The sequence below is a fragment of the Maniola hyperantus genome, chromosome 3 (genome assembly GCF_902806685.2).
Source record: "Maniola hyperantus chromosome 3, iAphHyp1.2, whole genome shotgun sequence".
Classification (NCBI taxonomy): Eukaryota; Metazoa; Arthropoda; class Insecta; order Lepidoptera; family Nymphalidae; genus Maniola; species Maniola hyperantus.
Genome location: NC_048538.1, coordinates 15,067,446 through 15,085,154, shown reverse-complemented (window position 1 = coordinate 15,085,154; position 17,709 = coordinate 15,067,446). Strand labels below are relative to the sequence as shown.

Genomic DNA, 17,709 nt, shown 5'->3' with positions numbered 1-17,709 from the left:
AGTACCTACGTCATGAAATACAAACTGCAAAATGTTAGGCTGGCTGTATAATCAAATCCGGTGCTCAAACTTTGCGAAAATTAAAAAAAATATGGATCCGGACGAAAACGGTTTTACGTCATCGCAATTTTTGTCTTCATCTATAACGTGATAAAACCAGAGAGTTATATTACTAGAGGAACATACTTAAAACACCAGGCATTAAAAAATGCACTCCTATCACGTAATTTAGAAAAAGTACGCTTGAAGCGAATGTATTTATGTTTACTCTTATTGCAACACACTCAGCAAATGTGTGTAGGGCACAAAGATACCTACTTGGCGTACATATATCTTCCGCATACGCCCAGCGCTAGTTGATTTTTGTTGGTTTTCATAATAATATATAAACATTAGGAATCACTTATGCCTTTCCTACTGTGAAGAACCAGCAAATAACTCGGCGATATTAATGATTGACAGATTTAAAACGGGTCTAAATGCTATTTTACTTAACGACAAAAAGGATAGATACTAGTCTGTGAATACGCACAGTCGACTAGTCGCCCGGCGACTCGGTCGGCGACCGTTAGAATCTGTAAATTATAATATGGAAGTAGCAGTATGTATATGCACGCAGTCGCGGCGACTTCATGTGCATAGGCCCTACGACTTCCATATAAATTATAGATTTTAACGGTCGCCGTCGACTGAGTCGCCGGGCGACTAGTCGACCATGCGTAATGGGTCTAACAGGCAATTTTGCAGTAATTGCACGCTCTAGTAATAGAATATCTCCCTGGATGAGAGTAAGGATGATAAATTTTGCAGAAGCCTGCGAGTTGGGAAGAATATTTTAAAATAATATTGAGACTTCCTTTCTGTCTGCGAAGTTTTCGGTGAGACGTAATGAGCTACTTATGGGCGAGTTTATTTTTAATGATGGCAACTTAAACTAACTTTCATTATTAATAATTTTATCCATTGCTCGTATGTTGCCTTTCTTCTAATAAGTTGTTTTTTATCAACTACAAGCTAGCCCTTGGGCTAACTATGCCAAACTTCAGCCCGAACCGTCCAGAACTGTGAGCTGTGCGTTGATGGATCAGTCAGTCAGTCTGTCAGTCAGTCACCTTTTCCTTTTATATTGTGATTATTGCACATGAAAGCGTAATAGATAGCCTAAACAAATCAGTCGACACTGCAACTGCGAGAAAAAAATACAAACGCGAGTAATTCTTGCGCCTTTAAGTAGCCGCCGGCGAGCAATATCCTGTGGCCTGTGGCTGCACAAACACCGTCCGAGCGAGCTGAGCCACTCATTATCTATTAGGGGCTACTAGTCTAGCTTTCCATAGAATCTAGGTATACTTTTTTTTTAATAAATGAAATTGTAAGTAGTGTCTGTGTGTAAATTCGAAATAACTACCTCAAATTAAGCTCATGTGGTAATTTGAACTGTACCATAACTGAATCACACGATTTTAAAATCTTTGTATGTCTGCCTGTCTGTCTGTCTCCCTATCTGTTAGAACGGGCTAATCTTCGGAACGTCTCAACCTATTATGACGGGACTTACACAGAAGGAGGATGATGCGATTGATGCAATACCTTGCGTTTCGTTGCGTTGCGATGCAATGCGTTGCGTTGCCCTGCGATGCGATGTGTTGCGATGCATTGCGTTGCGTTTCGTTGCGTTGCGATGCGATGCGTTGCTTTGCATTGCGTTGCGCAGCATTGCGATGCGATGCGATGCGTTGCGTTGCGATGCGATTGCACCAGCTAGTATTTTATAAGGTTAATTATGGTGCTACTACTTAGGCTGAGATCTATAGAGCGCACTTTGACTTTGCTCAGACTTAAGATTGAGTTAAAACGGGACAGATTTATGTGAGAGATATAGTTCTGTCTCGTTTTAACTCTGTCTTAAGTCTAAGCTAAGTCAGAGTGCGCTCTATAGATCTCACCCTTAGAAAGGTACCTATACAATAATATTATCCTTAAGCTACTGGAGTTTGGTTTTAAATGTAATATTAAAGATAAAATGTACGGGCTACCTTTAGGACTGAGTAAACACGTTTGGGTGATATTCACCCACTCAAACTGTTTTCGGTTCTTTGATATCCCATGTTTATTTTATGACGGTCATAGGAATGGTCGCACGGATCGCCACATATACCCACATATAGTAGTACACCTTATATTTATGTATGTATGTGCAAAGATTCGCTTAAAACGGCATACCTACCTATTAGAATTTAGAAGTTTATTTAATGAAATGTATTTATTTAGTATTAAGGCGTCCTTAAAAATCCTATATTTTGTAAAAATTCACAATCTATTGCAAATAAAACATCTGACTGACGCTAGACGTTTAACGAACGTTGCGTAAGTAGGCCATATGGAGTCAGTGACACGCCGTAGGCGGAGCATTGATCCGAGTTTTGCACGCGCGGTTGAAAAATACTAAATCACTAAAACTACAAAATGAGGCAAATGGTTAGGTATTGGTATTGGATTGTGTTAAGGTAATTATAACAATAACGCTAAGTTTTTGTTAGCGTTCTGGTTACACCCTGTATACGGTTAAGTTAAAGATTTTATTTTTTTATCTTCCTAAATATTACATATTTATTACTATCAACGGGATAAACTAAAAGCAAATCTAGTATAATATAGATTCAACGTTCCATAGTCTGGAGGTATTGTGTTGGTACAACGGATTTCTAGTCGAGCAAACTCCGGGTTTAAGCTCGGAAAACGCATTGGCATTCGTACAAGCATAATCGAATGAATCGCTAGCCCGCCGTGAGTTCCAATATCCTCAAATATTTGCCAACATGAAGCAAATATAATTTATCAATAAAGTAAGAGCCTGCAAACCAGTGGCTTGAAGGGTCGGGCAAACACGACCCATGATAATACTTCCGATGTGCCACGTTTACACTTTGTCGTAACGATATTTTCATATCCTAAAGCCGTAAATCAACCCAATCCTATCTGTTTCCAGAAATCTGTTCTTACTTGCTTAATTTAACGTTCGAAAAATTATGTTACTTTTATTTTAAAAATAGTTGTAGAGTAATGTTTGTTTGCAGTACGATGATACGATTTATGTTATGCGCTTGCTTGAGTTCAATAGAGATATAGTTTTACCAATTATTATACTAATATGTAGGTAATTAATGATGCCACTAACAGCTAAATGACCTAGGACGTACCTAATATTCGAACTTTAAAGAAATTCATGCAATAATCACTATTATATAACATACAATTAGTACAACTATACACATATAAATACATACAATTACACACTATTTGGGCTTTATGTAATGTGTGCTATATTACCTAAAGCTTTCTCTTAACATTATTTTCTACATCTAAAATACATATCGGCTGTTAATTGTTAAATATTTGCATCTTTTCACTTTTAAAATAACTTGTTTGTTTTTCATAGGTATGTAAGTAGGTAGGTAGGTACTATTCCGAGTTGGTAGTAACAATAAATCGTTACGATAAATTGTAAACATGTTTCAAAAGAGTTGTAGAGACACAGACAAACAGACGAACCCAATTAAATGGCTCGCAGAAGCTGTATGCATAGGACGGCCTTTGATACACGTCTTTTATATTATCTAGTCAAGATTATTCTACATACTAGGTAAATAGGTAAGGACCGGTATGATTGTTGAAAGGGGGGTTATTATACGGTAAGGTTGCAAAGGGGGTTCAAACGAAACGTACTCACGATCATACTGTAGAGGTATATGTTTAATTTCGTACCAAACGCGACGTATTTGTTTAACTTTAATCCTTCTTTTGCATTGTTTGGTTTCTGATACACTGGAGAAAGAAATTAGGATCAATTTCGGACCTCTGAAATCGGTCTTTCTCCCTTTACAATTTTTTATTTAATTACAAGCTTATGCTCGCGTCTTCGTCCGCGTGGACTGCACAAATTTCAAACCCCTATTTCACCCCTTTAGGGGGGGGACTGGTCTATCAACGCAAAGCTCAAACTACTGGACGGATCGGGCTGAAATTTGACATACAGATAGCTATTGTAACGAATTCATCCGCTAAGAAAGGATTTTTGAAAATTCAACCTCTAAGGGGGTGAAAAGGGGTTTGAAATTTGTGCAGTCCACGCGGACGAAGTCGCGAGCATAAGCTAGTTACTACATAAAATAGGCTTATTTTAACCCAGAATTTCCACGGTATTTTAAAACCTAAATCCACGCGGACGAAATCGCGAGCATCGAATAGTCATAATATGAATATCACCTTATCGCACTTTAACAAAACTGAAGTTACGTGAATAACAAAACTGTAACAAACAACTGAAACTTGCACATTACCGAAGTCCAATAACCTATTACGTAAGAACTGTATAATCCGTTCCACTGAGGAAGGGTTGAACGACCACTTTTATGGTTTCACAAACTACTCCACCAAGATTGTGCGGTCGCCGGCCAAAAATGGCGCAGACGATATGAAAACTTTTTACGAGCCAACTTGAGTAGCAGTTTGACTATTGTATCAATAACACTCTTATTGTTTTATAGACTATACAATGCTCAGATAAAAGAAGTTTATGGCATTATTTAGGCAGGATTTTAATAAATTAAAGCTGGAAATTTTATCTTACATAATTTAGTGTGTAGAATTACTCGTACTTGTAGAAGAATATCGACAGTACAAAACTTGAAAAATACTAGGTATATCCATTTACTCGATATCTTGGAGCATATTTCAGACAAAGGGGAACAATGCATTAGTGTCGAGCAACTTAAACAAAATAAAGAAACGTCTTTTAATTCGTTTAAGGTATACTATAACTATACCTGCCAGCAGACTGGGATCCTTCTTAGATGGAAAGTTTTGGCCTTCTGGTTTGGTGTTTAGAAGATATAAAGAGCGATTTACGAATACCGCCACTAAACACACCAGAGTATGATAGTACACCAAACAAATATTGATTTTTTACCTTAGAATCTAAAATTTTATTTTATTTTATATTTGAACTCTGTAATAATATGGGTACAATTTGCCTGAAATAAATAACATTATTATTATTATAACAAGATGATTAAGCGGTGATCGCTTAGCGTCTAAGATGTCGGTGTTCAATTCGGGGGATCGGTTCGATAACGAGCAAGCACCCCTAAATTTTCGTTAGAGACGCGTGCCCGGTCCGATGCGTGATCGTGAAACCTATGGCTGGGTATTCTCCATAATGTTCTCAAAGGTCTGTGAATCCGTACTTGACCAGATGATCGCCATAGATCGATCTTCAGTCATGAGAGACTGACTATTTCGATATTCGCTCTTGGAAATCTTACGGGATGTTGGAGATAATATTATTATTATACTAAAGGTAGCTTTGCCAAACAGGGCACAAGAATACAAGCATAATTAGCCCTTAATATGACATAACAGGGATGCTTAGGGGGATCTTGAAAGGGCCTCCTAAGGGATCATTTAGAAGGGAGCGGTATAAAAGATGCGATTTTTTATGCCATTTCAAAATTAAGAGACGACATGAAATACGTATTATACAAACATGTTTTTGGCTCACCCTTAAAAAAGTGAGACTTATTATACGTACCTACCTTTACTGTATAACTATACAGTAAAGGTAGGTACGCGTACATAAGTACCAAAAAACCATTAAAAGCATTGGCCAAGTAACATGAACTTAATTTTCGCTTTCAACGTGGGATTTCAACTTCAAAATCATGTTTATACGAAAACAATTCTTTAAAATCGATGTACCTAAATACGATTTTGAAGATCGTAATAAAAACCTATTCTACTCCCTTTACAGCCTCTCGCACTGCCACTGGTAGAGATCTCTCATTGAGATAAGTGCTTCCCTGTCCACTTTTACTCTCTTTTTCTCTCAACTGTAAATGTTTTTGGTACAAATAAAAATAAAATACATAAAAATAAATAACAACAATTTTGAAGGTAATGGTAAGTTTAATGTTGAAAGTGAATTTTGAAGAATTCTTCCAGAGCGAGACTCTTGCATCCTGCTTGCATCTCTCACATCCTGCCTTACTTCCAGTTTTTAGTAGTGTGAATCAAAATAAAGTGTTAAGACACACTTTAGACAAACTCGGCACATCCATTGAAACATTCTAACGGGTTCTTTAAGAAACGTAAATCCACCCGAACGAAGTTGCGGGAAAAAACTAAAACTGAAGTTATTGCATTTTCATTATAATAAAGTACTTAATCTTATTATAGGCTACCAGCTGAAAATCTTAAATACAATCAATTAAATTATTATACCAAACAATCACGTTATTCCGACTGTACCGGGTCACGACCTAAAAAATGTGTGAATATAGCACAAAATATACCAACAAAAGTCAGAAGGCTAAACACATTTCCAGATCCGGCTCAATGCTGGCAATCACGAACGCCGCACAAAACACGCTGATTGCGTATTTCAAGAAACTGTTATTTTTTTCATGTAGAGTATGTGAATAGCTAACTGAAGCGAGGTTCATTTGCGAGCTGTTTAAGCTTAGAGAAACTTTTTCATGAGAATCCGCAAAACCTGCTTTATACTCATAGGTTTTAAAGACAGAAAAAATAACTGATTTAAAAACTATATCTTCGCTACAAACTAACCTAAAAGATGTACGAGAAGATTACATCAAGCAAACAACTTGTTCACTGAATTTTCGTAAGGTAATGTAATCTAAATCTAAATATATAAAAAGAAAAGGCGACTGCCTGACTGACTGACTGACTGACTGACTGACTGACTGACTGATCTATCAATGCACAGCTCAATGGCTCAGACCACTGGACGGATTGGGCTGAATTTTGGCATGCATATGGTTCATTTCCATTCGCCCACATTTGCACTTTGAAGGAGCATTATTTGGTCCTAATTATGTGGGCGAAAATAGAACCCAAGATTAATGATTAATTTAAATAAATTAACGCAAAATATTATATCCGATGAAAACTCAATTCAAAAAACCAAGCTTCTGCGTTATCTCTAAGATTTTTTAGGTTTATGAGTTCTAGACAATGGTTCTAGGCAAGCCTTTCAATCTGTATTCATTATTATGATCAACCTATTACCGGCTCACTACAGAGCACGGGTCACCTGTCAGTATGAGAAGGGCTTGGAAATAGTCCACCACGCTGCCCAAGTGCGGAGTGGCAGACTTCACACACCTTCGAGAACTCTCAGGCATGCAGGTTTCTTCACGATGTTTTCCTCGATAACTCCGAAAAATTAGAGGTGCGTGCCCGGGATCGTACCTCCGACCTCCCGAATAGGAGATGGACGTCCTAACCACTAAGCTATCACGGCTGTATGTTGTATTATTTTCAATGAATTAATACCATGGAAAAAAATTGAATAATCAAGTCACGTACACACGTCGCTAAATGAATTATCGCATGATGTTTAATGTAATTAGCAACCCTTTCTGTCTGTCTGTCCGTCTGTCTGTCTGTCATAATTACAACCACGTTACAACCCTTGCATGACGTGCGCGGTGAATTTATTAGGAAGACGGCTGGTTAAAATAAACTGAAAAATGCCTTTATTATTCCAGCAACTACTTTAGTTACGTTTAGATATATTTCTATTATTAATTCAATCCCTAAATTATTAAATATTGCTAGCTAATATATATTGGAAGCTGTGTTAGACTAGTGGTTAGGACGTCCGCCTTCTAATCGGAGGTCAGGGGTTCGATCCAGGGCACGCACCTCATAAATTTTCGGAGTTATGTGCGTTTTATGTAATTAAATATCACTTGCTTTAACGGTGAAGGAAAACATCGTGAGGAAACTTGAATGCCTGAGACCTCTCCATAATGTTCTCAAAGGTGTGTGAAGTATACAATTTGCACATGGCCAGCGTGGTAGACTATGGCCAAACGCTTCTCACTCTGAGAGGAGACCGTTGACTTAATTCTAATTATAGATAAAAGTGCCAAAAATATGTCTTAACATTTTACATTAATAAATGTAAAATTATTGTAGTACTTATTAAAACTTCGATCGATAAAGCGTTTTCCGCACATAATTTGTGTAAGTCGTATTTAATTTTCCAAAGTCTCGATAAAGTCCAGAGTTTAGTTTTATATTTTCTTAACGAAGCGTAATTCGCAAACTTTTCTTAAGTAAACCATGAATATTGAAAGCCAGTTAAATAACTTAATCTTTTGGGGGCGATGGAAATCTATAGAGCGTGCTCCAAGTCATAGGAAATTATCGGTTTGAACTTTGAACATATTAAAGGTTTATTTCGAGATTTTATAAAACCTCTGTTACTGTATCCGTGGAAAGAGTCGTATTCAAAATGCCATAGTTCAAATCTTTTACCATGCTTAAAATAAGTTCTCTTAAAATAATAAAGTTATTTTTCAATTATTAATTTTATAACTATTATCTTCACACTGGTAATAGTTGGTTGATTGTGGTTTTGCCAGTCTCTAGACTCTAGAGACTGGCAAAACCACAATCAACCAACTATTACCAGTAGACTTTACTAGAACACGGTCTTCTAGACAAACGCGTCCCATCTTAGACCGCATCCGCATCATTCCTTGCAATGAAGTGTGATTGTGATCAAGCGTGATAGTGAATATAAAAATCCGAGTCAAGTCATTTATTTTCCACCAAAAATAGTACTCTGAATTTAAAAATAAAACTACAAATCTAATCCACATCTATTCGTAGAACAACGTAGAATAATGCTTAAATTAAAAACCTTACATTTCTATATTTAGATTTCACATCTAAATTCTAATTTTATACTAGCATAAGTTTGTCTATGTCAGACTGAATGAGGGTAGTAAATATAGATCTAGATTAAGTTGAGCGATATAATAGAGTGCAGTGCCAAAAAATCTTGGCAAAGTCATTGCTCCCATGCCTTATAACGTCTCTGTTTGCGTGATGTAATTTTATACGGTTATCTCAAAGTATTTGGTGTAGGAAGTACTTGCCAAAAATGAGACACAAATATAGAAAAATTGTACCATTACTATTATTGTAACAGTAGTATTCCAAAGTTTGCGTATGGCGTAGTCTTATTTTTATATCACTTTAAAAGTCTAGCCTTTTGTCGTTCACAGGTTTTATTTTTATTTACTGAATAAAATAACAGCCCAAATACTTTTAAGGCAAGAGTGATCAGGCATCTTTCAAGCAAGCGTGCTTCCAACCTAGACCTCATTATGACTATTTATTTAGCACTAGCTGATGCCCGCGACTTCGTACGCGTGGAATTAGGTTTTTCAAAAATCCCGTGGGAACTCTTTGATTTTCCGGGATTAAAAGTAGCGTATATCACTCTCCAGTTCTTTATCTATACCCATGCAAAAAATCACGTCTATCTGTTGCACCGTTGTGACGTGATTGAAGGACAAACCAACAAACACTTTCACATTTTTATAATATGGGTACTGATGATTTTCATCAAGCGCAAGCCTATCTTGCAAAAAAAACAGCTTTTAAAATGTTTTACTGGGGCAAAGTTTTACTCCATTTATTAAATAGTAAAAATATCAACTTTTAGTGAACTTGAGCGCAACTTCAATGCCATCTCAGCAGCTTCTGGCAAACAAGTTACTACACTAAACGGAGAACAAATATTTTTATTTCCACGAAAACAGTAGTGTACCTGCGATGGCTTCAAATAATGCTGATGATGATTTTTTTCCAATCCCGATGTAAATTAGCCCATGACTGCAATCTCACCTGGTGGTAAGTGATAATGCAGTCTAAGATGGAAGTGGTCTAACCTGGAAGCTATGGCAGTTTTATGAAACCAATGCCCCTGTGGTTTCTACACGGCACCCGTACCGGAACGCTAAATTGCTTGGCTGCACGACTTTGCCGGTAGGGTGGTAACTGGTAACTAGCCACTGCCGAAGCCTCCCACCAGACAAATGATGATGAACGATGATTACTTTGATAATTTACTTGTACCTACTAATACCTATGAATAGGAATAGTCAAGACACTGCATTATAAATCCATAACCAATATACCAATCTTTGGTTAATCGCTATACGTTTATCATTTAGACCATCCCACTACAAATCAAACACTCCTTAAGCCCGTAGTAATATTTCGCTAAACAAAAATTATGTATCAAACAACTTAATGACAAAATAAACTTAATTTTAAAGTAAATGGAGAGATTATTCCCTCCCGTGGGACATTAGCGGGAGGGTCGAATTTTTTAAGGATAAGCTTTTATAGGTACACATAATGGCTCCTTTAGATTTCTTATTAAATTCAAATGGGATAAAATGTTACATTACTTATGCTTAGGTGTAATTAAATCTGAGAAAATGCAAGGTTGTGCATTTGTAACCACACCTTCAATCACTTGTCACTTGGTAGACTCGTAGATTCCAGATACATCCATTTGGGTACACTATTGTAAGCTTGTTTGTGCCTTCGGTGAAAGTCGGGGTCCGCCACACTCAGTGGTCCATGTTTCATTCAAGTAGACCTTTTTATTTTGATCAATTCACAAACAGGTCAAAACGAAAAGTATTAAAAAACAATAAAAAATTGGAAAAATATCTACCAAAATTAATTTTCAATATAAAATCTCGTACTTTGCAGTAGATCATCGACTGAAAACTCTGCTTTCCTGACATAAAATTTTCTATCCAACATGACTTAAATTGAAATGTTTGAATTCTTTAAAATCCAACTTTAATACAATAATGAATCAAAATACAATCCCTGCTTCTGACATATAAAGGACTTCCTTAATCACCGCAACGTTACAAATCTTTTCACTGAACGTCACGGTTATTATAATTTCGATTGCTACCTCCCCCCCCATCTCCCCTCCTCTCCCCACCCATAAAACTCCTCCCATCCGATATTCAGTGTGAATTTCATGAAAGAGGAAATTAAATTTTCTATAAAGCCAAGAATAACTTGCCATCGGAAGTATGGTATCGATCGAGAAGCTTCGGCGAGTCTTACTATAAGATTTGTTGACACTTCTTCAAACTTGGATAAGTTATAAGTTTTGGTGCCGATAAAATGAATAAATTATTATCTTGAAGCCATTATCTACTAATACTAATATTGTTTTCCTTTTTTGTTTCAGGTATGAAATCTGTCTAAACCATGAAATTTTGCGTATCAAAATCTTCCGTAAGTAAGACTAAGCTTTTAAATTATCTTCTAAGCATAAGAACTTATCATATCATTAAATAAATAGCTAGGTGAAAACTCGTCAGTTAGTCCTTTTATAATATATTAAAAATTAAAACTCAATATACTCGAATATTAAACCAAAACATGAACGTCCTTACAGTAACCATCTCGAAATACTACACCGACGTAAATCCTTTGAAACGGTTCAATTAATCTTTATTTCCCCGTAAAATAATTTAATCCGAGAACTTTGATGAGTCGAGCCTCATCGGGCATTCGGACGCCATGATTAGAAATCCCGCCCCTTGAAATAGCCCAAGAAATTTCCCTACCTTAGGCCGATCACCCATCAAGTTTATGAGATAGTCCAAGCGATAAAAATGCGATGCAATCCATACTGATATTATTAATGCGAAAACGTGTCTGTCTGTCTGCTAGCTTTTCACGGCCCATCCGTTTACCGATTCTGACGAAATTCAGTACAAAGATAGCTTGTATCCCAGGGAAGCCCGTAGGCTACTTTTTGCCCCGGAAAATTAAAAAAAATCCTACGGGAGTTTTGAAAAACCTAAACATACACAGACGAAGTTACGAGCATATTCTAGTATTTTTTTTTAAAGAATATTAGCCATGTTAAATGACTAATATTCCCCTGTCCTCTCCAAGTAAGCGTCAAGCTTGTGCTAGGAGAAGGTACGACAATAGTGCAACGGGCGGGGTTTGAACCGTCGACCTTTCGGTTTTCAGTCCACTCCTTTACCCGTTGAGCTATTGAGGCTCTGAATTATAATGTGTTCCCCCGGAACGAATTAATTCCATATCCATGGCAGTCTATATTCTCAACGAAGACTAGCCCACTATGCAGTCTCTATTCCCTCACATTCACATTTCACAGTCCGATGGAACGGCAATCTGAGACGATCGTATTGGGATTCGAGATCGAGAGATCATTCTGTACCCTCCCAGGACCAGGTGTGTTACACCGCACACTCTGAACTGCTACTGAGTCCAAAGCTTGGGCCAACATAAACTAGAAATCCACGCGTGATTCTCGCCCGACTTCAACATACTCGTACGTATAGACAAAAAAAAATCTTTGTAGTGGTCTTGGAAGTCGGTTTTTCGAAAAGATTTTTGTTTTTAAACTTTGACCTATTATTTAAATGTATTTATTTATTTACAAAAATAATATTGCGTTTTAAAAATGTCTGCATATATGATATAGCATCACATATTTTTCGCATTTCACTGTAACCTTACCTTACCCAACACCAGCTCAAAGATATCATTTCGCTACATCTTCAACCTTATAGTTACCGCTATAAAGTCTTCAAGCCTTTAACACTAGAAGTCCTGTAATTAAACTTCTCTTCGAGTCTTGAAGCACAAACGTTTATGTGCAAGCAAAAGTTAGTTCTGTTGGTGGACTGTATTAATTCAGTGCCCGTTTCTTGTATTGTTACAAGCTTTTGTTTTGGTTTCTTTGCTCTTTAATTAAAAGGAAAAACTTTCAAAGAAGTTTTCATTTTAAAACTATAAAAGGCTATGTTACAACTAACTTTGTAAAGGGGATGTTTATGTTGTGAATTTGTTTATTTTTTCTTTGTCAGAACTCAGAGTGAATCGTAGCTTTTGAGAATTATTTTTAACAGAATGAGTACTGTTCTCACCCTTGGGCTGGAGCACCCCAGTATCAACTTCTTCCATTTGATCGGATCCAAAAGCGGGCTGTTCGACGATCCCAAACTAACCGGCTCGTTGGAAAGCTTATGGAGCACCGCGGAGAAGTTAGCTCTCTTTGCGTGTTCTATCGCCTCTATAATGGGGAATGCTTTGAAAAGTTGTTTGATCTCATTCCACGTGCCTTTTTCTACAACCACACCGCACGCAACCGCAAACAATTTCACCCTCACCACTTGGGTGGCTGGTGTACTTCGACCGTCCGTTGTGCCAGATCCTTTTTTCCACGCACATGCAAACTGTGGAATCAGCTCCTTTCAGCGGTGTTCCCATTAAATTATAACATGAGCTTATTCAAGGGGCGTACTAACGAATTACTGAAAAGACCGGGAACGCATTGGTGGTTCTGCAAATGTTCATGGGCGGCGGTGATCATTTAACATCACGCGGCCTGAAGTCGTCGACTTGTTAATGTCGACAATGGGTACTCGATTGTGACTGACTGATTTTAGAGTTCCGAAATTGGTCTGTATCTTTTCTCCGGTGCATTGGAGAGCACATTAAGCAGTCGGTGTCACTGCTTATCACGAAATAAAATAATAATCTAAAATCCTAAGTGTGAAGTCTCAAAACTTAACAAAGAAAAAACTATACTCAGTTACTAAGTCGACTTATACGCGATCAAACACATATTTATAGCACTACTAGCTGATGCCCGCGACTTTGTCCGCGTGGATTTACATTTTTCAAAATCCCGCGGGAACTCTTTGATTTTCCGGGATAAAAAGTAGCCTATGTCCTTCCCCGGGCTGCAAGCTATCTCTGTACCAAATTTCGTCAAAATCGGTTGAACAGATGGACCGTGAAAGGCTAGCAGACAGACAGACAGACAGACACACTTTCGCATTTATAATATTAGTATGGAAGTATGGATATGCGGATGAATCTGGGGGCAACCGCACCACTACATCAATGATGGAAGAGGTCACCTTCAGCATTAAAGAATGCGATAGATTTTACTATGAGTGCGCCATGGACATGATTCTTATTCATACCTCATAATATAACAAGTTTTAAAACATTTTTTTACCCTTTCTTATAAATAATACGATTAATATTAAGGGGTAATAACTAAGAACATCCATTTCAACCCCTTTCCGCAGTTAAATCTTTTTTCTACCCTCTCAAACGTCACTCTTAAATCTTAGGCCGTCACGGGTGAATTAAAAATAATACTTCCCTCGTGCACCTTAAACCACTTTCTTCGGTCCTTTGCGTAGTTAATCAGTTAAAATATTTAATTACTAGGACCTGCGTTGCGGCTGTCAGTAAACGCTCAACCCTTTTGATGGCGGCCCAAGTTACAAGCTCATAGCAACTATTCGAATGACTTAAAATCTAGTCTAGTGATTTAAAGTGTGTACCAAAAATGTTTAAACATGTGAATGTTTGACAGGTCGTCGTATGTGACGAATCTCTTGAAGTTATTTTGTTGAATTTACGCTCGCACTGTAGGGTATCGGTAAATTTTTTAACAATTATTTTAAAACCAACTTATGTCCATGACTTCTCCGCGTGGATTTAGACTTTCAAAACTCTCGTGGGAACTCCTTTTCCAGGATAAAAAGTAGCCTATGTCACTCGCCAGGACTTCAACTCCATTGTGGTGTGATTGAAGGATAACCCAATAAACCAACAAATTAACACACTTTCGCTTTTAAAATATGAGTAGTGATTATTTCAAAGGCTTATGGAGCGTCAAACAAATTCCTCTTCCACAAATTATATCATTACAATGCAAACGCAGTTCGTTACACAAACAGTAAACTGAATTTTCAACATGTTTTTATAGAAAAAAGCTAGCATTCATAATGACGTAATTTGTCTTAGGACATAATCATCATTATTGTCATCGCTTAGAAAGCGTACAAAAGAAATTTATTCGCATTTTATCTTATAGGCATCATTTCGGCCATAGGTGCACACCTTACCACGACAGACTGAAACACTTTGGGTTACAAACTTTAGAATTTCGCCGGAAGTATTATCATTTAATATCTCTACATAGGATTATTCACTCCAAAATAGATTCTCCCGTATTGCTGTCGTTGATTAATATTAATTATAATGTCCGATTTAGAAACCCTAGACCTTTTGCCCTTAGTGTATATAAGAACAATACTTCCTTTTACAATCCCGTTGTCCGTATGTGTCGCCTGTACAATGATCTTTTCACAGCTAACCATAATATTGACATTTTTAATAATAATTTGAACATATTTAAAAAACATATTTATCAACATTTTGCATCTTCTCCACTTTAAGTATATTTTTCATAGTTAATTTTCTTGTATTTCTTTTTTCTGTGTTTTTATGAATTGTATCTTATCAGTTAGTTAGTGCATTTATTTATTTAAGAATTGTTGTGTACACATATTAAGGGTTACCGCTTAGATCTTAATCTATTGTTTTTTATTTTTATTTGGACCATTTATAGCTGAAACCTGTTTTGTGTGCCTTTATAATAAAATAAAATAAAATAATGATCGTAATTTTCTTCCACTCGTATCTTGTATCACAGGTTACGATAGGGTCCCGCATATTTCATATTCTCCCGGAAATATTTCGGGTTCACTAGTTTCCTGATTAGACGAGTGTTACCGGCGACTTATAACCCTTTACATTGTAATCAGTAATTAAATCACATTGCAGATTTTACCTTCTTAGGGTTCCGTACTCAAACAAAGAACCCTTAGAGTTTCACCCAGTCCATCTGTCTGTCTGTGTGTATCACAGCTATTTTAAAAATGAACTGTAGACTCATAAGTTTGATACAGTTTAGTATACAGTCATAGAAAATACCAGTACATTTTAAATTTTTAAAATCTTATTTAAATTTTAAAAAAAAAATTCAGGATACTTACCTCCTGTCGAAAAATTTTAGTTTACCTCTTTAAGTGATTCCTTTTTAATCTCACATAATCATTCTATATATTTATAGATTTGTAATAACAAAACGTAAAACATTCATTAGCTTCTATAAAAGCGTATACATCTCCCACACTACGCAAGATGTATTTACATTTGAACATGGTACCTAACTTAACTTCGACTGTCAACCTTTAATCCCGTCTCTTCTCGACAGCTCCGTCTTCCTTAGAGGCAACTTAAAGGTAACTTACTTATAAGCTTAAACTAAGTACAACGTAAATGAATTACTACGCCCTGTAAAGTCTCGTTTGAAACTTGACATGTTCACGGGAGCTGCGGACGCGATAACCCGTGTTCAAATACCGTCACAACTCTAAAAAAAATTGAATTTATAATGGGTATGTGGTAACATTTTCATTAAATGGAGATTTAGTTCAGTTGACTCTTCAGTTTGACTGTTTAAATTGCATTTAAAGATTTAAATAAAATTTAAAAGAAACTGTAAGATGGCGAATAAATTAGATGTACATTAATATATGTATGTATATCAAAGTACCATTAAATCAAAATCAAATCTAATCTACAAAATAAACTGAAATCTAAATTAATACAAAACGACACAAAATAGTTAAAATTAATAAAATAAAATAACTGTACCTATTTGATTCTTTGTTTTAACTTCAAATAGTCAGTATTTTTCATGATAGCCGCCAAAATTAAGCAAAGTCATTCAGACTTCAAACAGGTAGATTTGTCTATGTGATCTATACATTGGAATCACCAGCACAATCATATTTTAATGAATCTGTGACTAAATTATTTGTAACTAGCTTATGCTCGTGGACTACACAAATTTCAAAGCCCTATTTTACCACCTTAGAGGTTGTATTTTCAAAAATCCTTTCTTAGCGGATGCCTACGACATAATAGCTATCTGCATGCCAAATTTCAGCCTGACCCATCCAGTAGTTTGAGCTGCGCGTTGATAGATCAGTCAGTCACCATTCCCTTTTATATATTTAGACTAATGATTTCCGCTTTTCGCTAACTCCTATGCAATATGATATTACCCTTACTCGTGATACATAACGTTAATTAGGAAAGCTGGAGCGACGCAATTTTTCTGTGCCCCAGAGATCACGACGTCCTTTGTCGCTCTTGGTACCTACTTCACAAAGATAAACGCATTAACTTAGATTGTTTCAATGAAGTTTAAATCACTTTTATAACAACAGTGAGCATTAAAACAAAGGACTGAAATAAAAAAGAAAATTAGTTGAGCTGTTAGAAAAAATGTACTTTCTTGCAAAACTATTATCACTACCCGTATTATGAAGACGAAAGTGTGTTTATTTGTTGGTTTGTCCTCGACTTGTCGCAGACTATAGGTACGCTTAAGGTATGATTCCGAACCACGCTGCACGCAGCAGTGCTGCCGCAACAGTGCTGTCGCGGCGCTACTGGTCCCCATACAATTTCTATAAGCTTATATGAGATTACATTCCGAGCTAGGCAGTAATGTTCTGCTACATTACTGCCGCGACATTGCTGTCTAGCTCGGAATGTAATCTCATATAAGCTTATAGAGATTGTATGGGGACCAGTAGTGCCGCGACAGCACTGCTGCGTGCAGCGTGGTTCAGAATCATACCTTTATAGTGACGAATTTTCATGCAAAAAGACTGTCAAGGAATCGAATATGGAACATCACCGAATTCAAATCGCTTCCTTCTTCATTCTTTCTTCACCCTATTTTCACAGAACGCTAGAGGGAACACCGACATTTATGTAAATTCTTTACGATTCCACACAATGCGTTGCGTTCCTTTACACGTTTTATTCCTCCTTCGCCTGCAGTCGCCACCCGTCACGATATTCCTAACGATCGATGTGATCGTAAACTGAAACGCGACGTTCGGTGTCATATTGAATTTTATGACGAATAAG

General features: G+C 36.7%; 1 protein-coding gene across 6 annotated transcripts in view; it reads left to right on the top strand.

Annotated features, from left to right (window-relative positions):
- Nucleotides 1-17,709, top strand: part of LOC117996763 (uncharacterized) — a 441,299-nt gene that overhangs the window by 342,852 nt on the left and 80,738 nt on the right. Inside the window, exon 3 of one of the 6 annotated variants that reach the window (XM_069509396.1) lies at nucleotides 11,102-11,148. The exons of the other annotated variants lie outside the window; for them this stretch is intronic. The gene's annotated coding sequence lies outside the window, so the exon portion shown is untranslated. The remainder of the gene's footprint in view (nucleotides 1-11,101; nucleotides 11,149-17,709) is intronic. 6 annotated transcript variants of the gene reach the window in all.